Source organism: Gorilla gorilla, chromosome 8, assembly GCF_029281585.2.
Source record: "Gorilla gorilla gorilla isolate KB3781 chromosome 8, NHGRI_mGorGor1-v2.1_pri, whole genome shotgun sequence".
Taxonomy (NCBI): Eukaryota; Metazoa; Chordata; class Mammalia; order Primates; family Hominidae; genus Gorilla; species Gorilla gorilla.
Window position 1 is genome coordinate 59047848 of NC_073232.2, and position 26126 is coordinate 59073973.

General features: G+C 34.4%; 1 long non-coding RNA gene and 1 other non-coding gene across 3 annotated transcripts in view; one reads left to right on the top strand and one right to left on the bottom strand.

Moving 5' to 3' along the window:
- LOC129525161 (uncharacterized) overlaps nt 1-26126 on the bottom strand; it is a 314405-nt gene that overhangs the window by 55758 nt on the left and 232521 nt on the right. The window lies entirely within an intron of this gene.
- Nucleotides 24200-24268, top strand: LOC115936152 (small nucleolar RNA SNORD2). The gene has a single exon (XR_004071727.1). It is a non-coding gene; the product is annotated as a small nucleolar RNA SNORD2 (small nucleolar RNA).

Here is a 26126-nt window from a genome sequence, read left to right on the forward strand (position 1 = left end):
GACACACGCACACGTATATTTATTGCGGCACTGTTCACAATAGAAAAGACTTGGAACCAACCCAAATGCCCATCAGTGATAGACTGGATAAAGAAAATGTGGCACATATATACCATGGAATACTATGCAGCCATAAAAAGGATGAGTTGATGTCCTTTGCAGGGACATGGATGAAGCTGGAAACCATCATTCTCAGCAAACTAATGCAAGAACAGAAAATTAAACACTGCAGTTCTCACTCATAAGTGGGAGTTGAACAATGAGAACACATTGACACAGGGAGAGGAACATCACGCATGGGGCCTGTCGAGGGGTAGGGGGCTAGGGGAGGAATAGCATTAGGAGAAATATCTAATGTAGATGATGGGTTGATAGGTTCAGCAAACCACCATGGCACATGTATACCTGTGTAACAAACCTGCACTTTCTGCACATGTACCCCAGAACTTAAAGTATAACAATGATAATAAAAGATGATGCTTATTTGATTATTTAATGCATGTTATTTAAAAAATTTCTATAACATAAAAACCTCACAAGTAAACAAAAAATTCAGTGTTTAATAAAAATTTAGATAGAAATCTTTGCTCATAAAGTGTGGATTAGATAAGTTCTCTTTTCTGTATTTTGTGAATATTACCATCTCTTGATATCCTAATTATTAAACTGGGGTCCCCAGAAAAAGCCTGCCCCACCAAAATAAGAAAGAAGAGGAATAGTCAAGATGAGACCCATAGAAAATGATACGTTTCTTAAGGTTTTTATCTTTGATGCTCCCAAGTTTTCCTCTCTGACCCATAACTTCTTATCTACAGGGATTCTTTTCCTCACCTTTTCTTGATCTCTTCTCTAAGATCTAAGCAAACCTATTCACAAGGAATCCCATTATTAGTCTCTGACAATTTAATTTTCACTTAACTTGCAGTTTTAACTCTTCTAAAGCATTATCTATTTAAGACTTCTCTCTCATTAGAAACATTGAGAGTCAGGCATTTTGTAGAATTCCTCTCTCATGAAATTTGTCTGATTTTTTTTTTAATGCTCATAGTGGGATTATGGGTTTTTCAAAGGAAAATCATACTGATAAAGTTGCCATTTTAATCACAGAATTTCACAGGTCTACACTATCAATGTAATTTATCACTATCAATGTCGACCTGGATCACTTTGTTGCAGTAATGGTTTTTACATGATGCATTTTTCTACCTTTCTTCACTATACTCAATGGATGAAAGTCTCAATGCACAGTTCACACTTACGGTGTGGGGACTTATGCTCACCTCTTGAGGATAGAGTATCTACATCAATTATATGAAGTTCTGCACAGTTTACTTATCTCTTCTCCCTCATTTGTTTATCTACTCAGTTATTTATCTATATTTGTATAGGCTCGTGGATATTTATTGCATACTTTGGATTATATTCCAATCCTGCCCTAAGTATTCTGTGGATCAGTTCTTTTCTGGCTTCGCCTATTGGTACTTCTTCTGTTAGCACCTGTGTCCTTTTAACATACCCCCATCAGTGTGGGGATTGTTTGTTTTTAGCATTTCCTTGGTTTCTGGTATTACAGCTTGCTCTAGGTTTATCTTGTATATTTCCTTTCTCAATTTTAGAATCAACCATTTTTCCAAGAAACCCTGGTTTCTTCTATTGGAGCATGATTCTGATGCCAGGTATGTTTATTGCTACTGGGTAACATTTTTTTTCAGGCCCTAACACTTGACAGAAATAAACTGGATGTGTGTATACACATTTGTGTATACATACATCTGTGATTTTTTATAGTCATTTGCATCTTTATTTAGCAAAATATTAGTACATATTTATGTCTCCAACTCTAATCTATTATCACATGTATAATCATTCCAGGCTAGAATAATTTATCAAATTTTAAAGAAGATTCAAACCAAATCTACACAACCTTCTACAAAGTAGAAGAGGAGTAAATACTTATCAGTTGTGATTATGAAGCTATTATTACCATACCAACATGAAAAAATTACAATAAATAAACCTATGAACCAATATCTCTTACGAATATAGATGTAACTATCCTTAACAAAAGTTAGCAAATAGAATTCATCAGTATCTAAAAAATATATATATAAGCCATATTCAAGTCTGTCATGACAAGGTTTCAAGACTGGTTCAATATTTGGTAATTCAATATATTAGAAGGCTAATGAAGAAAAACCATATGATAATACCGATCAATGCAGAAGAACACTTCACAGAATTAACACTTACTTATGACATAAATGCTCAGAAGAATAGAGGATAATTTATTCAACTTCATGAAGAACATCAACAAAATATGTATAGCTAATATTACATTGCAGGGTGAAAGTCTGAATGCTTCCCCTCTAATATTAGAAACAAGAAAAGGTTGTCTGTTCTCACTATTCGTATTCAACATATGCTGCAAGATATAGTCAGTGCCATAAATCAAAAATAGGAAATGAAAGGCATACAAATCAGGGAAGTAGAAATAAACTGTCTCTATTGGCAGGTGACATGATTGTCTATATTGGAAATCTCCAGGAATTTACAAAAAGAAATCATACAGAAAGCAACAAATGGTCTCCAGAATTAAACAAAATACAATACCACTTATGATCACCTCTCTTGCCCCCTTAAAAAATGCTTAGATGCAAAGCTAACAACACATTTATAAGACTTGTCTGCTGAAAAATATTTTAAAAGTGATGAATGAAAACAAAAAAGATAAAAATGAACGGAAACTTTTGTTTTTCTTTTCATGAATTGAATTACTCAGTAGAAACAGCATTTTTTCCCAAATTTTTGTATAGGTTTAACATAATTCCTATAAAAATCCCAGAAATAATTTTTTGTAGATATGGGCAAGATAATTTTTTAATGTATGTGGAAATGTCAAGGAATTGGATAGCTAAAAAAATATTTAAAAGATGAACTGGGTGGGGAGCGATGGGTCACGCCTGTAATCCCAGCACTTTGGGAGGCAGAGAGGGGTGGATCAGCTGAGGTCAGGAGTTCAAGACCAGCCTAGCTAATATGGCAAAGCCCCATCTCTACTAAAAATACAAAAATTAGCTGGGTGTGGTGGCAGGCGCCTGTATCCCAGCTACTTAGGAGGCTGAGGCAGGAGAATGGCGTGAACCCGGGTGGCAGAGGTTGCAGTGAGCCGAAATCACACCACTGCACTCCAGCCTGGGTGACAGAGCGAGACTCTGCCAAAAAAAAAAAATGAACTAAGTGCAAAGAACCATTCTACCTCATTTCAAGACTAATACATAGCTACAGTAACCATATATTAGGCTTGTATGCTGTCTAGTATTTGCAGAACAATAGACACATAGATAAACAGAACAGATTAGAAATCATGAGAATTTATCCACCTAAATGTCCATAAAGAATTCTAATAAAATCATAAAAGCAACTTAGTGAAGGAGCGATAGCCTTTTCAAAAATGATGCTAGAGCAAGTGGACATCTGTAAGCAAAACAAAAGAACTTTGATTTCCTTGATCTAAAACACATACTTTATGCAAAAATTAATATGAATCATGAACTTAAATGTAAAATTATAAAACTTCAAAAATTAATGGAATAAAATATTTGAAATTGAAAGCTAGGCAATTATTTCTTAGCTTTAACAGCAAATGCATGATCCATAAACGAAAAAAAATGATAAAATAGGCTTGATTAAAATTAAAATCTAGGCCAGACACAGTGTAATTCCAGAACTTTTGGAAGTCGAGGTGGGAGGATCACTTGAGTCCATGAGTTCAAGACCAGCCTGGACAACATAGCGAGAACTCTACTAAAATAAAATTAAATAAAATTAAAATATTTTGTGATACAAAACACCCTGTTGAGAGAATAAGAATGCAAGCTCCAGAGTGGAAAAATAATTTGGAAACTACATGTTTGATAAAAGACCAGTGTCTAAATATAGTAAGAACACTGAAAACTCAGTAGTGTTTTATTTTTAAACTAATGATCCACTTAGAAAACAGATAAAACAAAACAAAACAAAACTTAAAGAGAAATTTAACTGGAGACAATTTGAAAATGGAAAATAAGCACATGAAAAGAGGCTCAACACCATTAGCTATTATGGAAATGCAAACTGAAAACACAATGAGATACCACTACACATCTTTGAGAATGACTAAAATTAAAAAATATATATATATAGTGGCAACACTAAATGCAGCAAAGACAGGGCAATTCTGGACCACTCACACATTGCTGCCATACGTTTTAAGCCTCCCTTGATAACGTTTGACAGGTCACTAAAAAAACTAAATATGCAAATATGATATGACCGAGAATTATACTCAAATAGGCATTTGTTTAATAGAAATGAAAATTTATGTTCACGCAAATATCTGTTAATGAATAGTCATAACAGATTTCTTCATGATAGCTCAAAAACGGAAACCATCTGAATGTCCTTCACGGTAAAACTATATGTACTACATCCATACCATGGAATACTGCTGAGAAATGAAAGGAAATGAACTACCGAAACACAACAACCTAGATAAATCTTCAGGCAATTATTCTGAGTGAAAATAAAATCCAATTTCAAAAGATTAAAGCTGTATACTTCCATCTATATAATATGATTGAAATGACAAAATTATATCAAAAGATAACAGATTAATTCTTGCCAAGGTTTAAAGACAAAAGTAGATGTAACTAAGAAATAGAACTAAGAATTTCTTTTGGTAATGGAAATATTGTGCATCTTGGCTGTATCATCGTCAACATTCTGGTGATGATATTGTTCTATAATTTTGAAAGATAATAACATTGAGATGATCTAGAAAAAGGACACATGGAATATCACTCCATTATTTATTAAAACTGACACATGATGCTACAATTATCTCAAAAGAAAAAGATTGACAAACAAAAGCAAAAATATGTAAAGTATTTCAAATATTTGTCTCATTGTTGCTTCCATTTTCTTAAATGTGTTACAGTATAATCTTCCAGGCATCTTGGCCAATATGAAAATGAGAGGTATTCTTTCCACTTACAAGAAATTTCCAGTCCACTGAGGACAGTGATGTAGTAACAACAACAATAATAAACACAATGTAAACTTGAATATTGCTTTATAATATGTATCATATGTTCATAGAATAGCATATTAAATACTTAAAATTAATTATAGGTAAGGTTATATTACATATTAAGAATTTGAGATTCAGAGAAATTAAGTAATCTACCCAAGTTTCCATAGCTTACACAAATTAAGCTCAATTCAGAATCCAGGTTTGATTCCTGAGATAATTTACTTCCGATACACTAATTCATATTGTACATGCACAATTCTTTTTTGTAGATATCATTCACAAATTTTCATTAAATTTCAAAAGGAACAGTGATTGCCTACATTGTCAATAATGTATCTGGGTATGATGTGGATTTATCTGGCTTACTACATGCTTGCTTCCACATTAAAACTATGGGTTAAGTAGACAACCATATTTTACTCAGCCATTTTCTTTTTGTGAGGACAGTTCACTGTTTTCCTATTTCTTCTTACAAAAAAAATCATCGCAATAAATATAAATAATATGAATGTGCTTTCTGACATTCTTTTTTACTTTAAGCTAACCTATTTTACAATCAAATTTTTCTTTTCACTTTTTGCTGAGATTTCTTATTCAGTTTTACTTTCTCAATAATTAGGTTTTATTTCTTTTTCTACTTACCAAACTTGTCAGTTCCACCAATTTTCCTATTATCCATTTAATTCGACTCTACAATGAGCATATCTTCAACTTACAGTAAGAGGTAAGGAACACAGGAATCTCAAGTTGTGGAGAATAGTTCTTTACCATTCTCAAACCAGAATTGTATTTAGACATTTAGAGGCTTTAACCACTGATTTAAAGGATTTCCTCTTTGATTGTTGGATGTCCCACCCCATTCTCATAGATATATAAAAATGTGCTTTTTACTTTCTGTTTTGAAAGTAGTTTAATGAAGTACACAGTTCTCAAGGGAATAAGTAGTACACGAAAAATATTTGAGAATTACTGGCTTTAAATGATATTCTGAATGATCCTTATAATATGCATTAGAAATAATTTAGGCAATCAATCCATTCACAACTTACTTTTTGCATCACTATTTTGTTTGTGCAGTATTGGTGGCCAAGGACAGAGACCTACTCATGCTAGCTCTGATAAAGTGAGTTTACTTTAACGATATGCATAGAAGAGTAAGGAAAATTTTTATAAAATTAAAAAAATACAAAGTGTAGTATTTATAAATACTAATGCTGGAGTTCAGCTCTGCAATAAGGGAATATCTAGAAAAAAAGCAGTAGTAGAAGTTTGAGATCTTCATAGAACCTGACCATTAAGGTCTCTGAGCTACAACTCATATGTATTCTTTCTACTTCATTACTGCCACCTACTTTTTAAATATCAGTACTAGGTAATAGATTTATAAAGACTTTATCAATATTGAGTTCTAATGAGTCAGCAGACCACATAACTTAGATTTGAAAAATAGTGGCAAGGGAGATAAATTACTTTTAAATGGCTTTCTATGCCACACATATCTTTAGCTTGTATTAGGACTCTGAATAGGCAATGTCCTTTAAAGAGCGTGATTGGGCAAGAAGAGTGATTAACATTTCCATGACAATTATTTTCAATAATCTTAAATCTTTCAAAGATTTTTCATAGAGAAATTTCCCCATTGCATGGAATATCATCCAATACTCTTGCTATTTTTAAACAAAAAACTGAATCTTAAAGAAGGTAAAGGAGTTACCACAGCTTTATTTTTTTAAATAGTAAAGTTCTAGGATTACAATCTACATCCGGTGGTAAGTCCTAGGCTTTTTCTGTTACATCACAGTATCTCCATAAATGTTGCCTTACAATAAGCTAGGTATTTTATATTTCTTTACTGAATAAGGAAATGGAAGCGTAGGTAAATAAAAAGATTTGTCGAAGCAACAGAAGGAATAAGTATACAAACTACAACATTTTTTCTTTAGTTCATTAATAACTAAAGTGAATCATTTGTGAACAGCATCGATTTAATTCTTGATTTTTTTACACTGTCTGGCAATTTCAACTTTTCAAATGGAATGTAGAGTCCATTTACATTTAAAGTAAGTATTGTTATTTTTTAATTAATTCTATCATGATGCTAAATTTTTTCTTTTGGGATCATATGCTCTTTATTCTTCACCTGTGTATATAAAGTTATGTATTTTACAAAATTATTCTATTACTTTGTTTATTTATTTATTTAGTTTTTATTGTACTTTAAGTTGTGGCATACATGTGCAGAACATACAGGCTTGTTACATAGGTATATATGTGCCGCGATGGTTTGCTGCACCCATCAACCCATTATCTACATTAGATATTTCTCCTAATGCTATCCCTCCCCTAACCTCATACCCCACGACAGACCCTGGTGTGTGATGTTCCCCTCCCTGTATCCATGTGTTCTCATTGTTCAACTCCCACTTATGAGTGAGAACATGTGGTGTTTGGTTTTCTGCTTTTGTGTTAGTTTGCTGAGAATGATGGTTTCCAGCTTCATCCATGTCCCTGCAAAGGACATGAACTCATCCTTTTTTATGGCTGTGTAGTATTCCATGGTGTATATGTGCCACATTTTCTTCATCCAGTCTATTATTGATGGACATTTGGGTTGGTTCCAAGTCTTTCCTATTGTGAACAGTGCTGCAATAAACATATGTGTGCATATGTCTTTATAGTAGAATGATTTATAATCCTTTGAGTATATACCCAGGATTGGGATTGCTGGGTCAAATGGTATTTCTGATTCTAGATCCTTGAGGAATTTTCACATTTTCTTCTGCAGTGGTTGAACTAATTTACACTCCCACCAACAGTGTAAAAGCATTCCTTTTCTCCACATCCTCTCCAGCATCTGTTGTTTCCTGACTTTTTAATAATCGCCATTCTAACTGGTGTGAGATGGTATCTCACTGTGGTTTTGATTTGCATTTTTCTAATGACCAGTGATGATGAGCTTTTTTTCATATGTTTGTTAGCCACATAAATGTCTTCTTTTGAGAAGTGTCTGTTCATATCCTTTGCCCACTTTTGATGGGGTTATTTGTTTTTTGCTTGTAAATTGGTTTATGTTCTTTGTAGATTCTGGGTATTAGCCCTTTTTAGATGGGTAGATTGCAAAAATTTTCTCCTATTCTGTAGGTTGTCTGTGCACTTTGATGATAGTTTCTTTTGCTGTGCAGAAGCTCTTTAGTTTAATTAGATCCCATTTGTCAATTTTGGCTTCTGTTGCCATTGCTTTGGGTGTTTTAGTCATGAAGTCTTTGTCTGTGTTGCCTGGCTATAGTTTTTGTATTGCTATTGATTTTTTCAGGGATTTTAATATGCGTTTTTACCTTTTTACAGTCGATATTGAATTAATAATATTTCATTTCACAAAAATATAAGAATCTTAGACGATTCTAATCCAACTTAAAAACTCTTCCACTTTTGGCTATTGTCATATATTTTATTTGTAAATAGCCTTTAAACTCCACAGTAAAACTATTTTTCTTTAAACATCCAATTGAATCTTAAATAACTTATGAAAAAGTATTTTTATACATATCCACAAATCATCATTTCTAAGGCTCTGTATTCTTATCAAATATCCATAACGTAATTATTTTCTCAAACTTGAAAAATGTACCCTAACATTTTTGTCAGCAAAAAATTGAAAATAAATTATCTAAACTTTGGTTTGTATCAACATGCCTTTAGTGTGTCTTCTGCAGTTCCACTAGGTTAACAGCTTGTCTTGCTCTTGTGTACTTTTGTAAATATGTTTTTCCATTGTCTTCTGGCTCCTATTGTTTCAATTTAGACATTGATTCTGTTTGCATTTTATACTACTGATGTATCATTTGTTTTTCTATGATTGCTTTTAAGAATTTTTCTTTATCCTTGTTTTTGAGCAATTTGACTATCATTTACCTCAGGGTATGTGTGTATATACATATGTGTTTGTGTGTGTGCATGTGTGTGGGGTGTGTATGTGTGTGTGTATTCTCTATCCCACTTCTGAGTTGACTCTTCTAATCAATATTTTAAGTCATTGAAGAATATTTTTAAAATTTTTCCAGTCCAAACTTCTCCCTACTCTGTCCTTCTGAGACTGCAGTTACATGTAGATTAAGCCACTTAAAAATGGTCACTGAATCTCTGAATTTAATTAAATTCATTGAATTATTGAATTCATTTTTATTATATTTATTTTACATCTGTGCTTCCATTTGAATTACTCCTATATTTGTTTTTCTTCAAATTTTCTGGTCCTTTCTTTTTTTCATCCAAGTTGCCATTTATTTAAATCATTAGTATATTTCATTTTTCAATTGTAAGCACTGATTTTAGCTTTTCATTTAACATAGTTTTCAGGTACCTCCTAAAATCACTCATCTTTTTTACAGCATATCAGTCCTTCCCATTACTTTCTTGAATATTTAGCATAGATGGTTCAAAGGCTTTATCTATTAATTCCAATGTGTACTTTATCTGTGGATTTTTTATTATTGACTGGATTTCCTGTTTACCTAATTTATCTTTCCCTGATGCTATACATGTCTAGAAATGCTCTTGTATTTTAGACTTTGTGCATAGTATGTACACTCTGAATTATTTTATTGCTCTTCAAACATGTTGACTCTTTTTTCCTCTCAGGCCCTTACATTACTGGGATTACATTTATATTTCGAAATGTAGATTTCACTAAATTGTTAGGACAGGTTAACTACTGTTTTGTTCTTAGTTCTGGGAAAATTTCTTAGTCCACAGAATTAGTCTTTATTACTGAAGTTGGCCTATCTAGGATAGCAACAGAAAGCTGTAGGAATTTAAGGAGACTCTGGCATGAAAGGAATCAAATTGGAAATTGTGTCCTACTGCATTAGCCATTAGCAAATACCTCTGCTCATGTTTTTCAGTTAGAGAGCTGTGCTTTTGCCCTGAAATCTCCAAAGTCTCATCTCATGCATAGGTGAATTAACAGAGTCAAGGTTTTAAATAGATTGTGGGCAAAGATATTAGGGATACCTTATCACCATGGGAAGCCCCAAAATCTATCTTCTCTCTAATTCCTCAGTTAAAAAGGATTATAGCTTTCTAAGTGAGTTTAATTTGTTGCTGGAAAAAAACAGTTCCTTCAGAAGAAAAACTGTATAAACATAAATCTCACCTTGTATGAGTAAAAATCTTGCTTTCTAGGGTCAAAATCCCTTCAGTTTTGGTTTGCCTTTGACACTGTTAAAATGCTTTGAAACAATAATAATAACAGAGTGAAGTAATTATGTTATTTCTAACAGTAGCAATGTTTTATTATGTTACATTTACACAGGTATTGCATTTGATTTATACAAGTGTTGTCCAGCGTTTTATCATTTTTATAGGCATGAGGGTTATTCTAATATCACCCATTTTGCCTTTACCAGAAGTTAGAAAAATTTTAAATCTTAATTTATGTTCTTACCTTCTTTTGGTTGAGGATATTTAATCATTTTTATCCTTCAATTTATAATGTGATATATTTAGGCTATTACAGTGGTCCAAAGGTAAGCATATCCATGAAACGGGAGAGAAGCCAAGAACTAAGATCATTCTCAAGCTAATAATATGCCCTTGAAAAAAAAACCGAAGGTTGAGTACAGTTAAACTTCCTTCCCTGAAATCCAGAAACTTATTTTTCCCTTATTGATACTACAATTTTGCTTTGCCAATAGTTTACAAAATGCATTACTGTAAAAACAAACAAATAAATAAAACACAAATTTCATTCAAAAGGAAAAAAAGAAAAGTTTTTGAGAGATTTAAACATTTGAATATCATGGTCTGGACTGAAAAGTCACATAAAAAGGGAGAAATAAGAAAACAGAAGATGAAAGAAAAACACTGGAATGATGGTTGTTTTAAATCTGAGAAACCAAGGTAAAAATTCTGTTTTGTTGGCCTGGGAGGATATCGACCTTTGAGGAGAAAAATTCTTTCTCATAGCTTGGAAGTCTCTTCAACATTACTTCAAGAATATCTCCTTATATGATCACTTCCCGTCACTTTTTAGATTTCCCACTGAAAAGAAATTACCTTCCCAGGCCACTGAATATATCCTAGCCAAGTAGGTCTCGTCTGAATATGATTGGTATTACCCACCTCTCTGATTCTGTCAGTCAAGTGCCTCTTTAGAGAGAAAGAGCTACATTTTGTTTCAAAAATAATCCATGAATGAAATCCTTTCTAATTAATTGATTTTTAGATCAATAAGAGAAAAATTTCCAGGTGCTCTGTATAATCTAATATTTGGTATTTAGCTCATGAGTTTCATAAATTAGTAAATAAATCCAAATAAGAAAAAGCTTTGTTATAATCGAAGTAATATAAATAAGTAATAACTAGCTGAAATGCCATTTTATTTCAAAATAAAGAAATATGGAAGAGACTTATTATGAGGAAATACCATGTGATAAATTGTTTAAATTCACTAGTGTTTGGTATATTGACTTTCAGAATAATCAAATTTGTAGTCATAAAATCCAGGCCAATCTTTAGAAAATGATTAAATAGGTACTACATTTTAAAAGATGTTTTCTCTTTTAATGTAAATTGGTAGTTTTAAGTTCATTTCTTCTTCAATAACATACATGTGTGTGAAAATAACCAGTAATTCAACCTTGAATACTTTGGTTCCTTGCTTGTAAGCCTTAAGTTTCATTGTCCTTTGACTTCTCCTAGCCTGTCTCAGAAATAAAGCCTTTAGAACTCAAGTTTCGATTACTGGTGTGAGCGGAGTGTCAGTAAGAAAGTGAAAAAAAGGGTGAAAATAATTAAGCTAAAATCATGTATTATTAGTGAATGTGCCAATGTTTTCCAAAGCCTCAGTGATGTGGGTAAACCCAATGAAACATAAAATCTTACTAAGGAGACATGTTAACTTTTCTGAAAAAGTAGCTCCCTGAGTCCTCCCAGCTCCCAACCCAGACATTTATTGGTTTTATTATATCACACATTATATCATTAATGTTTCAAGAGGTATTTGAAATAATTCTCAAGAAAGACAATTCAAGCTGTTTTCCCTCTCAGGGTGAAGGTAGTAGTAACACTTTATTGCTATGATGAAAATAATTCCCTTTCTACACTTGTTCTTGAATGGTATCAGAGATCACGTGTCCGACTTTATGATTGCTAAAAAGATATGGACAATATATCCCCATACTTACATGTTTAGCTTACATATAAAGCCTGTATATGAAGGCAGTAGCCTATATATAAAGGTAAATGATATAGATGGCAAAGTTGGGCAATGGATACTTTTCTCTGCCTTTCAGAAATTCTCTCCTTACTACAAGCCCCTCTTCCATGAATTCTAGATTCCCAAATAGGTCTTATTATGTGTCCTATGAAACTTATCTTCCTAAGTAATCTAGAAGTGGCAGACTTTGACTTTAGTGGTATATTTGCTTCTCAAAAGTCCTAATCTTGTTTATCATTGCTACAAAACTTGATCTCATGATAGTAAATTTTTTTCTTGAACTTGCCCACACTAAAAATTAGAAGAATGGTGTCACATTCTACCATTTAAAGAACCTATACTTTTTTTTTTTTTTTTTTTTTTTGAGACGGAGTCTCGCTCTGTCGCCCAGGCTGGAGTGCAGTGGTGCAATCTCGGCTCACTGCAAGCTCCGCCTCCCGGGAAGAACCTATACATTTTGATTATTCCTAGAAATTCAGGGAATGAGACTGTGATGATGGAATTTCAATTATAATGCTGAATGAATTGGGAAAAATAATTCTTCATTTTGTCTTTTATATCACACAGATATCTGTTTATCCTATTTGCCTTTAAATCTAACTCTGCTTAAATGTTTTATTCTAGCTCTACTATTATATCAACTAATTCGACCGCTTTCTGATCACTTAAAGGAAGAAAAGGAAAGAAAATATTGTAATTGACTCAAATAATATTCTAAAATTGCTGTAGTCTTTTCCTCACAAAATGTAATTTCCCTTAGATCTCTGTGACAGAGTGTTGCACTCAGGGGTAGGTGTGTGTGGGCACATATATACAAGCGCCCAAGTTAATGCTCCCAGTAGGCTAGAATGAAAAGTACTGAATTCTGTAGGTGGTGATGAAGCCAGTACCTTACCACTTTGCCCCTTCAAAGATTCTCTTCCTTTTACTCCTTTAACCACGAGCCCATTAGAAGACAAATACTCTGGGCTGCATCTGCAAGAGTAGACCATACTGTCAGCTGTGTTTGCTCTCAGTGCAAAAGCCACCTGAATAATATGGGAAAAACAATCAAGAAAGTGTATGTGTAGAAATAATAGGAATTGAATTTATTCCATAGCTAAATAGGACAAATATGTAGATATACACAACACTGTTCACATCTGTCAGAATGGCTATTACCACAAGCAGACTAGTAGTTATTGGAATCACAGCCACAGACAGATACATGACCCTCCAACAAAGAGCAAGGTCATAGAACTTTTAGAAAATAAAATCTTGTAGAAATGTAGTAAATATTTTGAAATTAATAAATTCTAATTTCTGTGAATGTATTGACATTTTGTTATTAAAAATGTAATGCTTGTATACATAATATATAACATTTTTTGAGAGCTATGAAATGTCTGACACAAATCTTCATAGGTGATTCATATGCATGCATTATCCCTTGTAATATTTCTAGAAATATCCTCATTTTTTATACAAGGAAATTGTGACAAAGGTAGGTAAAGTGATTCATTCAAAGGCATAGAACTAGTAAATTATGAAAACAGAATCTGAACTCAGACAGACTGAGTCACAATCCAGTTGTTTACATATTAGTGATATAAGCTTTCCACATAGTACATCAATTTATTCTTGCTCAATATGTCTTAATCAATTTATCAAACATGAAAACAAATTTTTAGACAATTTTGAACTACAGTTAAATCTGAAAGTAAAAGACTACAAGACTAAATTAAATCTAGCTTATTTTCCCACTCCTTGCCTTTAAAACTTAAATATGTATTTTAAAAACATTTATTGATTGTACAAATAATTACATAAAAACTAGCTCTTCTATTAAGTTATTTAAACAAAAGATAATGCTTTAAATTTTCACTTGTTGTAAGGCAATCTTCTTATGTACAAACTGCTTTGAGTTGATGACAGGCAATTTGGGGCTACAGGAAACTCCTTAATATCCAGCAGTTTCTATATGTATTAGACCTTAAGTTGGTGAGGAAATAAAGCGCTGAGAAAAATCCTGCTACCCTCGTTTGAATGCAAATCTTACTAATCTAATTCCAAACTAGTTCCTAGAATATATTCCTTTTTCATTTTGTGTACATGCAGCAACCCTGTTTTTATTTCCTTAACATAAACCTTCTACCAGTTAAATATTTTTAAGTTCTCTTTGGATGGATGTTAGAAAAGTGGGCCTTCCACAAGCACAGTATTGTATAATGAACTTAGATTCAGATGTTCTTAAATGAATTAGTGAGGACAGCAATCCACCTGTAGAGTCTGGGCTGTGAATATTAACTGTGTCACTTCCACGGTGGGGTGGGGAGAGATGGTATTACAGGTAATTGTGGCAAATTATTTTCTCTTTCTAGGTTTTCTTCTTCTTTCTAATTTTGGATGGGGGAGACTGGTGTGGATGACGTGATTTCTAAAGTTATATTTAGAATGAAGTTTCTGTAATTTCTATATGATTTAGCCTTATAAAAATTTTTACTTTCTTAACTGTCCTTTTAAGGATAAAGCAGCTGAAATCCAGCAAGCTCAAAAGGCTTACTGAGCAGCTTAGATGATCAGCAGCGATACTGAAACGGGAGGAGTTTTCCCTTATCCTGCTTGCAGGGCGTGCAATGGAGGTGTGGCTTGCTTCTTACGTGCTCTGCAGCTCAAACTCCTAGGGGGAACAGGCAGATGGGTAGGTCTTAAGAAGTGTAGGCTCCGACCTCACGTGCAGCATCTAGGGTTAAGTGTTTACAGCTTCTGAAGCCCCAGTGAGCGAGCGTGTGTTACAGCGTGCTCTTTCAGCTTTCCCATCTGCAGGTAGCTTGTGTTAATAAGCTCAATTAGACCTTCTGCCTTATTGCAAGGACAGAGGGCTTTCTGTATCCCAGGGTTCCTTCCCTAGTGTACCAGAAAAATTGAATCACATGTGGGCTTGGAGAATGAGTGCAAGGTTTTATTGAGTGGTGGAAGCTCTCAGCAGATGGATGGCAGCCAGAAGGTGGTGTTCCCCTGGAATCCTGCTGCTCAGTGGCCGGACTCTCCTCCCACTGTCCTAGGCCGAATTTCCCTCGGAGTCCACTTTGTTCCACCATCGATGGCCTGCTGGCATCTGCCAGCGTGTTCCTCTGCCAGCGTGTTCCTCTTGATGTCCGTCCACTTGTGTCTGTTCCCGCTAGGTTCTCGGAGTTTTTATAGGCACGGGATGAGAGCATGGTGCGTCAGGGTGGTCTTGGAAAATGCAATATTTGGACCCGAAAACAGAAGTGTCTGTCCTTACTTAGGTCCGTGGGCACAGGCCTGAGGGTGGAGCCCTCACCAGGGACCCCACCCTTCTCTGCCCAGCACTTCCCTACCCCTTTAAGCCACTATCAATAATGTACTAGCAACCAGCCTCTGGATTCCCACTCCAATGCCCTGTTGCAATTTAGCAGCATTATACACAATTTCTTATTTTAGTTTTAGTAGTTTGATAGGAAGAACATTCTTTAAATGAAATTATTAAGACAGTTTCCTTTTGTTTTACATTGCGATGCTAATGTGTTTTTACCATCAAGATTTATAAAATTTTTGACAATTTTATTAGCCAGCTCCAAGTCAGTCATTTGAAACTTTATTAATCAATCCCTTATGTACACTTTACTATATTTTTGGCAGGGTCCCAAGCTCTTTGCAAATATTGTCACATTTAATTCTCATAATAACCCTATGTTGTAGGACATTATTATAGCTCCATTCTACCTTGAGGAAAGCTGAGAAACAAAAAGCTTAAATGACTTGTAATTAAATAATTTTGTACTCAAAGTCACAGGGACAGTAGGAGAAGAAGCCTAGATTCAAACCCTAACAGACTGACTCACCTAATCTATGCCAGTCCAATATGGGAGCAAGATTATAGGAAAATTCTAGTTAGAAAATTTCAAGTGACAAAAATCTCATTTTAAAAATATTTTTTTCTATCTCAAAAGGATTAAGATATTATTTCAAATTTAAAAAGTGATTCTTCTGCACAAGTAACCTCATCCATGGAAAATATGTCATTTATGTCAAAAATAGCATACAGACAGGCACTGAAATTCTGCTGTCAGTAATGTGTTTTGTGTTGATGGTTTCTAACATATTGATATGAGTGTGTTTACTAGATAGACTGAATCCATAAAGTGGAAGAGAGAAAAAAAATAAGATCTTCAATGTTTTCACAGGGTAAGTTCACCTAGAAAGGGAAAGCAAACATCACGGAGAATGGGGTATCCATCTCCTCAAGTATTTATTCCATGCCTATATCAAAGCATTTCATGTACTCCATGAATATATATACCTACTATGTACCCACAAAATAAATAATAAAAAATTAAAACTAAAATAAAATTATAAATGTGATAAAAGAAAGGGGAAACGAACAAGTTGTAGAAGATAGAGGCTTCACCCTCCTTTTGCCAATTTTTATTTGATATTTTTTTCAAGTCAGGCATTCTGTTGATTTTTCTATACCTATAGGATATGAATTCTAAAATGCTTTAAAATCAGACAGTTTGAACAAAAGTATCCACCAATAGCCTAAAATCAATTATTATCCCCATCTTGCTCATATGGAAAGGATGATGGGCTGCCCCTTCTGGGTATACTTGGCTACCTCAGTCCACTTTGAGGGTTTCCTTATGAAAGAGTTTCAGAACACACTCAAACTCCATTCCTACAGAGAAGTCAGCATCCAATTCTACATTTGCTGTTCCTTGCTTACTCTGTAGGTTCACTGGTAATTGTCTTTTTTGGCTACAAAATTCACCAAGAAAACCTGAGGAAGAGAAAAATGAAAATGATTTTGGAAATATCAAAATTCTAAGAGTTGGAGGTGGCTTTTATAAGGACAGAAATGGTCAAGTAAAATCTAATTTTGGGGATCTCAGCTGAAGTTTTTGATATGCATAGATATACTCTATCACTGAGGGAGCAATGCACTAATTTGGATCAAGTAATAAGAAATTTAGTGGATATAATGTCCTTGATTGTCTTACTGTTGAATGTTTCTGGGAGAGTGAAGCAAAGGTAGCATTTCAAGTGAAGTACCAACCTAGAGTACAGCATTTGTAGGACTTCCCATTCCTACCCCACACCCGCACCCCAAAATCTCCCCCATCTCCACATATAACCATACACTCAAATACCTACACATCTATACAACCATACCCAAATGTTCAATCACACATGCATAACCATACATATATAAACCTACATGCACTAGTAGCAGAGCCATCCAGATTGGAACCTAATAAAAATGAATTGCTGACAATCCATCTTAATAACTGAAGAGCTGGGGAAGGAGATAAACAGATTACAGATACTATTACTAAGCCTTTCATCCAATATGAATTCAGTATGGTTTGAAAAATATGAATAAGCCTACCCTAAAAACTTGTTTTGTACATTTTTCTAAACTTGATATGTGTGTGTGTGTATGCAGGTGAGTGTGTCTGCATGTGTATGTTTCTTTAGCTAATAGTAATATTGTTTAAAGATCAAGTAAATCCATCCCTTTTAATGTAAAATTATAGTGCTGGAGTTAAATATATAAAGGTTTGTCTCTAAGTTTCCCTGCAGAAACCCCTAATCTTGGTGGTCTGAAGAGGAAGTCATGAAGGCAAAGGAAAGCCTTTTGGTAGGACTACTTTTTCTATAGGTCCATTCTCTGATCTTGACCTGGAAAAAGTTTATGCCAAGGATGAGAAGATGCTGTTTTCCAAGAGATATGAAAAAACAAGTCTGTTAGGAAAATGGAAATACTTTGCTCCCAAATATGTATTTACATTCCTCCTTTGATCAATGATACGCTTTCCAGCTGCTTGGCCCTATGTCTTGATTCTTTAGAAACTGTGAAAGATTCGATTTTTGAAGTTTGATTATAACCAATGAAATAGATTAAACAAACCTAGCTTGTACTTTGTCATCTTTATTATTTTAAACATTGATGCCATAACAAGAAAAAAAAACCCACATCATTCTATTAATATGCATTCCTTCTTTTATTTAGGATTTTAACTAATGAATAGTTAAGATGTTTTTAACTGAATCTTCCCCTTTTTTATCTTGGCTTATTAGTGCTACAGAACACTTGGTCAGTCTATATATATGTATGTAGTAGTCTACTACTATTATATACTATATACACATATATAGACTGATGAAATATTTAATGTATACATATACATATTAAACCTCTACATACTTGTTAGAAAGTCACAATTTTTTATCTTCATGTCCTTAACTTAAAGTGGAAATTTCTAAACCATATTTAGTCACTGCACTTCTTCCCCTCACAAGTATGCCATTTAAAAGAGCTGCTATCATTTTGAATATCTTTCCTGTGCTTAAGGCATTTAAGCATTCTATTGAGTATAAAGTATTTTGGTGTGATGCTCATAAGAGATGCATTAAGTCAGCAATAATATGATTCTATTAGTGTAGTTAATACTTTTATTAAAGGCAATAAATCCTGTATTATGGCTTTGGTGTGCTTTGTATTTTTCCCAAAATGCTATTACATTTTATATGATCTTGTGTAAAAGATATTAAAATAAAAAATACATGTACATGTTCTTAGTATAATAGTGAAGGTAATAAATGCTAGGGAGATGTAAATATAATTTTTAAAATACTTATCTATTTTCCAAATTTTAAATTATCTTGTAAATGATAATTTTTTGAAGAAGCCAAAATACACAAGAGCAATAATTAGACTGATACTATTCAATATCTTAAAATGTAAATAGGTCAAAGAGCTGCTTCTTGAAAAGACCCTAAAGCTTGGAGTGTAGAAAAACAGATACAGTATTCAAATATTTATTGATTATTATTCATGCTTGAAATAGATTGTTAAAAAAAATTTCAAAAATTTGGAAATAAGCAAAATTATAATGGAGTATCCTTTCAGTGTTTTACCAGAGCTTAGTGGGTGGGCCTAACAGTCCCATTCAAAGATTAATTTATCAGTGGTTATGCAGTTTTCCTTAACTTACTTTTTGTTATTGTATAGGATATTTTACAACTCTGTAAAGGTTGATATTAACTTGTAGAAAAGTGATAATGGTGCAAATAATATTTGTGAAATAGTAAATAAAATGGATTTGGTCCTGTAGAGATACAAATAATTTTTTCCCTAAGAAAAGATAATTCCCAAAGTTTACAATTTTATTGTCTTGTGGAACATTACCCAGTATTGGATAGATTTTGACATTATTGTTTCAGTACTCTTTCTTTCAGTGCCTATTAATAACTTTATTTCTCCTAAACTCCTTTGAACCAACATTTCCTTCCAGGTGTTCCATAAATGAATTACTTAAGTAAATCTTTGAAACACAGTCCCCCTCTTATATTTGTAAGAAAGTAATGTTTGTTTATTTTAACCTTTTAGAATCCATATTTTAGCCAGGTACAGTGGCTCACACCTCTAATCCCAGGACTTTGGGAGGCTGAGAAACAGGAGGATTGCTTGAGTCCAGGAGTTCAAGACCAGCCTGGGCAACATAGTGAGACTGCAGCTCTATAAAAAATAAACAAAATTAGTAGGGTGTGGTGGTGCATGCCTGTAGTCCCAACTACCTGGGAGGCTGAGTTGGGAGAATCACTTGAGCCCAGGAGGCGGAGGCTGTGGTGAGCCAACATCGTGCCACGGTATTCCAGCCTGGGCGACAGAGCAAGAACCTGTCTCAAATAATAATAATAAATTGCAAAGGAAAGGAAATAAAAAAGAAATTCATATTTTAACAAGTTTTTCTTCATTTTGTTCTTCCCACTTTAGCGGAGATACATATGAAGCTGAAATTGCATACAATCTATTGCAGATTTCTATACTACTGCTTCAAGGCTTAATCTTTCTAATTACTTATTATAACTTATTAGGTCTCTTTCTAATTACATTTTCCATTACTATTTACCTTCAATTATCTTGAATATTTTCAGTGTCCTCAAAAATTTTAATTTCTAAACATTTCTCTTAGGTTTACTCCTGTGAATTGGCTTCCATTATCTATCTATTAGAACTAATAAGCTAAATTGGGTTTATAATAACATCTGTTCATCTTTCTCGTTCATTATATCTTTATTTTTAGCCATACTTACAAGTTTTTTAAACTCCCAGCTTATATAGGGGTTCCCTCATGGGTTTTTATTGTATTTTGTGAAAATTTTACTTTATGCATTTTTTTTCAAAAATTGATAGTATTTTCTAAACAACACGGTATAACAGCTATTTACATAGCATTTACATTGTATTAGGTATTATACATAATCTAGCAATGATTTAAAATATGATGGAAAATGTGCATAGATTATGTGCAGGTACTGTGCCATTTTATATAAGGGATTTGAGCTTCCCTGGATTTTAGTATCCACAGGGGCCCTGGAACCAATCCACTACAGATACTGAGGATGACTGTATTACCTTCTATTGTCACATACAAAGAAAAATGATTTAAATTGGCAGTTGGAGGCTAATTACAAATGTTTTGAAGACTACTGTGTGGTCCATAGTGTGACAGGAGGGAAGTCTGGCAACCAGCTGCCATGGACTCCATGGGGTGCATCTTCTATACACCAAGGTCAGATCCTCATTCTTTTATGTCAGAAACCAATTCACCCAGGGACAATAAGATGCTCAATGATAGATTCACACTAGGCTGATGGATAATGCTTATTTATGGTCATTCCAGTTCACGTATTTACAGAGCAGGATATGTGCTTTAAATGGGAAGAATGTCATAGTGCTTCCTAGAGCACTTCCTACCTCCAAATTAAGATAGCCATGACATCTATTAGTAATCAGAAATTTAGCTGATATGAGAGGAGTGACAACGAAGACAAATGGATAACTGCATAGATTTTAACTCAGACCATGGAGAAGCCTGAAGAAATCTCTCTGCCATATACCTGTGGAAACATTTTGGTGACAAATGTGGTCCTATCTCCTATATTCAACATTAAGCCCTGTTCACTGTTGCCATCTACTTTTGTCCTGCTGAACTCCTTCATTATCTGCATACATACTTTAGATGGATTGATGGAGGTAAAACTGCTCCTGTATATAAGCTGTTCCTTTACCACTGTCTATATGTTCATTTAATTAGTTTAACTTATAGAAGATAACATTTTTCCATTATGGTACTTCACGATCTGCTATGTCCTGCTTACAACAGGGATAATAGCAAAATAAGGAAACATGCATATGAAAGTGAATTATTGAAGATGACTTTGAATAATTGTATTCAATAGGTACAGGGCAGGGCCTTTAAGTCTGCATTTTTAGTAAGCACCATGCATACTTGTGTTTACTCTGTGGTACCTCAAAGGTTCTGCTGGCTTCCAACTCTTCATTTCTGAAGTACTGCTCTCATTTACTGAATTATCTAATTATCACTATAATTAAGGGAAGCTGGGGCCGGGCATGGTGGCTCATGGCTGTAATCCCAGCACTTAGGGAGGCCGAGGCAGGTAGAACACGAGGTCCGGAGATCAAGACCATCCTGGCTAACACGGTGAAACCCTGTTTCTACTAAAAATACAAAAAAATAGCCAGGCGTGGTGGCGGGCGCCTGTAGTCCCAGCTACTCGGGAGGCTGAGGCAGGAGAATGGCGTGAACTTGGGAGGCGGACCTTGCACTGAGCCGAGATAGCGCCACTGCACTCCAACCTGGGCGACAGAGCGAGACTCCGTCTCACAAAAAAAAAAAAAAAAAAAAAAGCGGGGGGAGGGGGGCGCGGGGAGTTATTCCATTTACTCAAAAACTGTCAGGACCAGATTATGGATTGCTTCAAGTTAGGAGTTACCAATCTCAGGTCAAAAATGGCCAAGTTTTTAGACCACATTTTTCCATAAGGGAAAACTTGCAGTCCAACAAGCAAGCTGGGTTTTGCTTTTATGTAGTTACTACTCATAATGGAGAGGAACCGTAAATAATGTGGTTATGTTTACAATGTAGGACTTAATGTTCAGATGTTCAAGCCATGTGGAAGGTCACAGTTTCAGTAACAGAAGTCAAAATTAGAGTTGTTTAGTCAAATTTAGTGAGGGAAACAGATTACATGAGAGCTAGAAAGGGCAGTAGTTTCCACTCAGTACTAAAGCTGGCAGATTACTCTTGATCCTACAGCAAGGACTGCCTATCTTATTATTTAAGCAGTCATAGTAAGTGATTAGATAAGAACTATTAGGTTGGTGCACAAGTAATGGCAAAACTGCAATTACTTGTTCACCAATCTACTATCTTGCTTTATTCCTTTCATTAGAGCAGAGATTTCTGGGTGGAGAGGATTGTCCTGTAAGTCCACTTTATCTGGCAAAAATCGTCAGAGTTAAAGCAGATTATTTGGCATTCTCCTCAAATTTCTAGCTTCTACATTATCACATTCTTAGGAGGCACAAGCAAGAATGCACTATCTGATCAGTAACACTAATAATATCTCCTCTTTGAGTGAAAGAACAGACATTTGAGTGAAATATCAAACTCTAAAAGGTGGGAGGGTGAGAGGAATATGAGGGTTAAAAAACTAGCTATTGTGTACAATGTTTGTTATTCAGGTAAAAGCCCAGATTTCACCACTATGTGTGTATCCATGCAACAAAACTGCGCTTGTAACCCCTAACTCTATTTTTAAAACTATCCTGTGAGTTCTTTTCTTATATGTGTCAGATTGTAAATCTTCAAAGTTTGTCTCTTCTCTGAACTTGTGACACTTACTTTTATGAAAAAATAATATTTGGAAATTGTCAGCCCTTTGATCTTAGATCATATTTTAAAAACTATTTATAATAGAATTAAAAACTATTTCTCATGGGTGTATGAGAAAACATTTGATAAGGAGATTGATATCTATCAAAAACTGCATGAGCCACATGAGTCCTAAGTTTTCTTTGAGTCTAGTATCTCAAGAGTTTAAGATTTAGGGCTTGTTTTCTTTATAATCTCGTCCTTGTTAGGAAACTATATTTGCCACTTTTATGCACACCTTACCAAATGTAGGACCAAATAAGATGTTTGGTCTTTTCCTTTGTTTTCCACCTCTATTATTGACCAGACAACTCAATCAGGAGAAACAAAATACCTTTGTTTCCAGCTGAGGTATTTTCTTTTTGATTACTTTGGTCCTGCAAACTAAAACAAATCTTCCCTGCTTCCTATCAATTGTTTTGCTTTCTTTGTATTTGTTTCATTACATTCTTGAATTGATTTCTTTTGTCTGTTGGGTACATTCGGCTCTGATCTTTTATTCCTCACAAATATTTAAGTATGTGACAACTATAAAAGGAAGAAGATAATTTATACCTATTTTCTATGTTTCAGAGTTTACCACCAATGGTTTTCCAGCAGCATCAAACAGTCAAATAATTCACTTTGACTTCTAGGTTAGTATTGATAGTATTCAGAAAAATGGTGGTTCTTCTGACGGTCTCTTGTTTCAGCTGAACAGTGAATCATGACTTAGTTTTCACTGCTCATTTGACGTTTTGTTGACCACAAGGAAAGGGTGAATGTATTCATTTGTTTAAGCTGAAATTCGAACTCTAACGAAGACAATATATGTTCAGATTCTGAGTCAAACCTGTAACTCATTCTAGCCCAGTGTTTCATCTTTAACAGAAAAGTATTCTACAGTGAAGACTTAAATTTTCCTTATGATTTCATCAGAAATGGTCAGGAATTAAACCAAATATCAACGTTTGAGGAGATTTTTGATAAGTACTAAATATTAATTCACTGTACTAATACAGCAACTGGTTTTCTATTAGAGAACTCAGTATTATTTAAAATTAAGATTATGAGCTCTGGTGCCAAGTCACACGAGTCTAAATATGTCCTCTGCCTCTTACTGGTTTTGGATTTTGAGTAGCTTGCTTAAATTATCTCAGTGTATTGATTTCTAAAGAAAATTCTATCTGATGAATTGACGACAGTCATCCTTTGAGAGTGACCCGAAATGAAAAGAATACTCATTGCTGATCACTTGATTATTTGAGCATAATTCATGTTCTAAATGGAATACGTGGTGTGAAGTAGAAGTGACATTTTGATGTGGGATTTGTAAATATGTACCATGCCAAAAAAAAAAAAAAAAACCCTACCTCACAAGATTAAGTGATATAATGCATAATGCATATAAAGTATTTAGAATATTAGAATAGTTTCTAACACATGCTAAGTACACAACAAAAGTTAGGTATTAAGTTGTGTACTGAAAAACATGCTAAGCATGTGTGATGGTTAATATTGACTGTTGGTTTGATTGGATTGAAGGATGCAAAGTATTGTTCCTGGGTTTGTCTGTGAAGGTGTTGCCAAAGGAGATTAACATTTGAGTCAGTAGACTGGGAAAGGCAGACCCACTCTCAGTCTGGGTGGGCACAATCTAATCAGTGCCAGTGTGGCCAGAATAAAAGCAGGCAGAACAACATGGAAAGACCAGACTGGCTTAGTCTTCCAGCCTACATCTTTCTCCCATGCTGGATGCTTCCTGACCCTGAACATCGGACTCCAAATTCTTCAGCTTTAAGATTCTTGGATCTTCAGCCACAAACTGAAGCCTGCACTGTCAGCTTCCCTACTTTTAGGATTTTGGGACTCAGACTGTCTTCCTTGCTCCTCAGCTTTCAGATGGCCTATTGTGGAACCTCATCTTGTGATTGTGTGAGTCAATAATCCTTAATAAACTCCCTTTTATATATACATCTATCCTATTAGTTCTGTTGCTCTAGAGAACCCTGACTAATACTGTGCATAAGAAATTAAATGTTCCTTCAAACATGAGTCTACTGTCGAGAATTAAGAGTCTACAGAGGGAAGATAAGCTTGTTTGAACCATTACATGTAGCATCAACGTGGTCGGCAGTCTTAGCTTATTATTATTATCCCTACCCTATCTTACTCAGAAAGTTGGGAAGGCAAAGCAGCTTAAACTTCCCAATTAGCCAGTATTCCTCCCTTAGTCATACCTGTCAAGTCTTTAATATTGATTCCCTTCTCTATGAACAGTCCTTCACCACCCTCTCTCCCTGTAATATTCTAAACCAGAAAGACTAAGTTTTTGTTCTTACTCTACTGCCATGCTCAGAAAATCAAAACGTGTTCAATTAGTTAGCTGTTCTCTTTTCTTCCACAAGTTTGACATATAAACGCCTCAGTTTAGCAAATTACATTACAACAAGGGAACAATTGATGTGGAAGAAAGAAATAAAGAGCTGTATGACTTCAGAGGTGGAATAATTTATTTCTGTTTGGAGATGTTGTGGGAGGTTTCATGGAGTACATTACATGTGTATAGTAAAAGACTAACTCAGCAAGCCTGGATTCTTTGAAATCTGCACATTCCAAAGAAAGGTCTGATGCTTAACTGGACCTAGAAGAAAAGCCCTTACAATATCTTCTCTTTGTTTTTCTGGGGCCTTGGGCCAAGCCAGATTATTAGCCAGGTTTATGGTAACAATGTGATGTATGGTGAAGACATTGGACCATACAGTATCATATCAGTTTGGAATCTGGAAAGGCTGAAGATTATGTAAATAAGTCAGCCATGTGGGCACGACATGTCTACATGCACCCTCTCTCCCACCTGCAATAAAACACTGGACACCAAGACTTGGATAAGTTTCCCAGTTTGGCAATACTGCATGTATGTTATCACACATAATTGCTGAGAGAATTCAGTGTGATTCATATTACTCCCCTGGGAAAGAACAGCTAGAAACAAATAGCAAGTCTCTCCTGGACTCTATCCATTATACCCTTTTCCCTTGCTGATTTTATGCTATACCCTTTCATTGTCATAAACCATAAATATGAGTGTAACAGCTTTTCTGAGTTCTGTGAG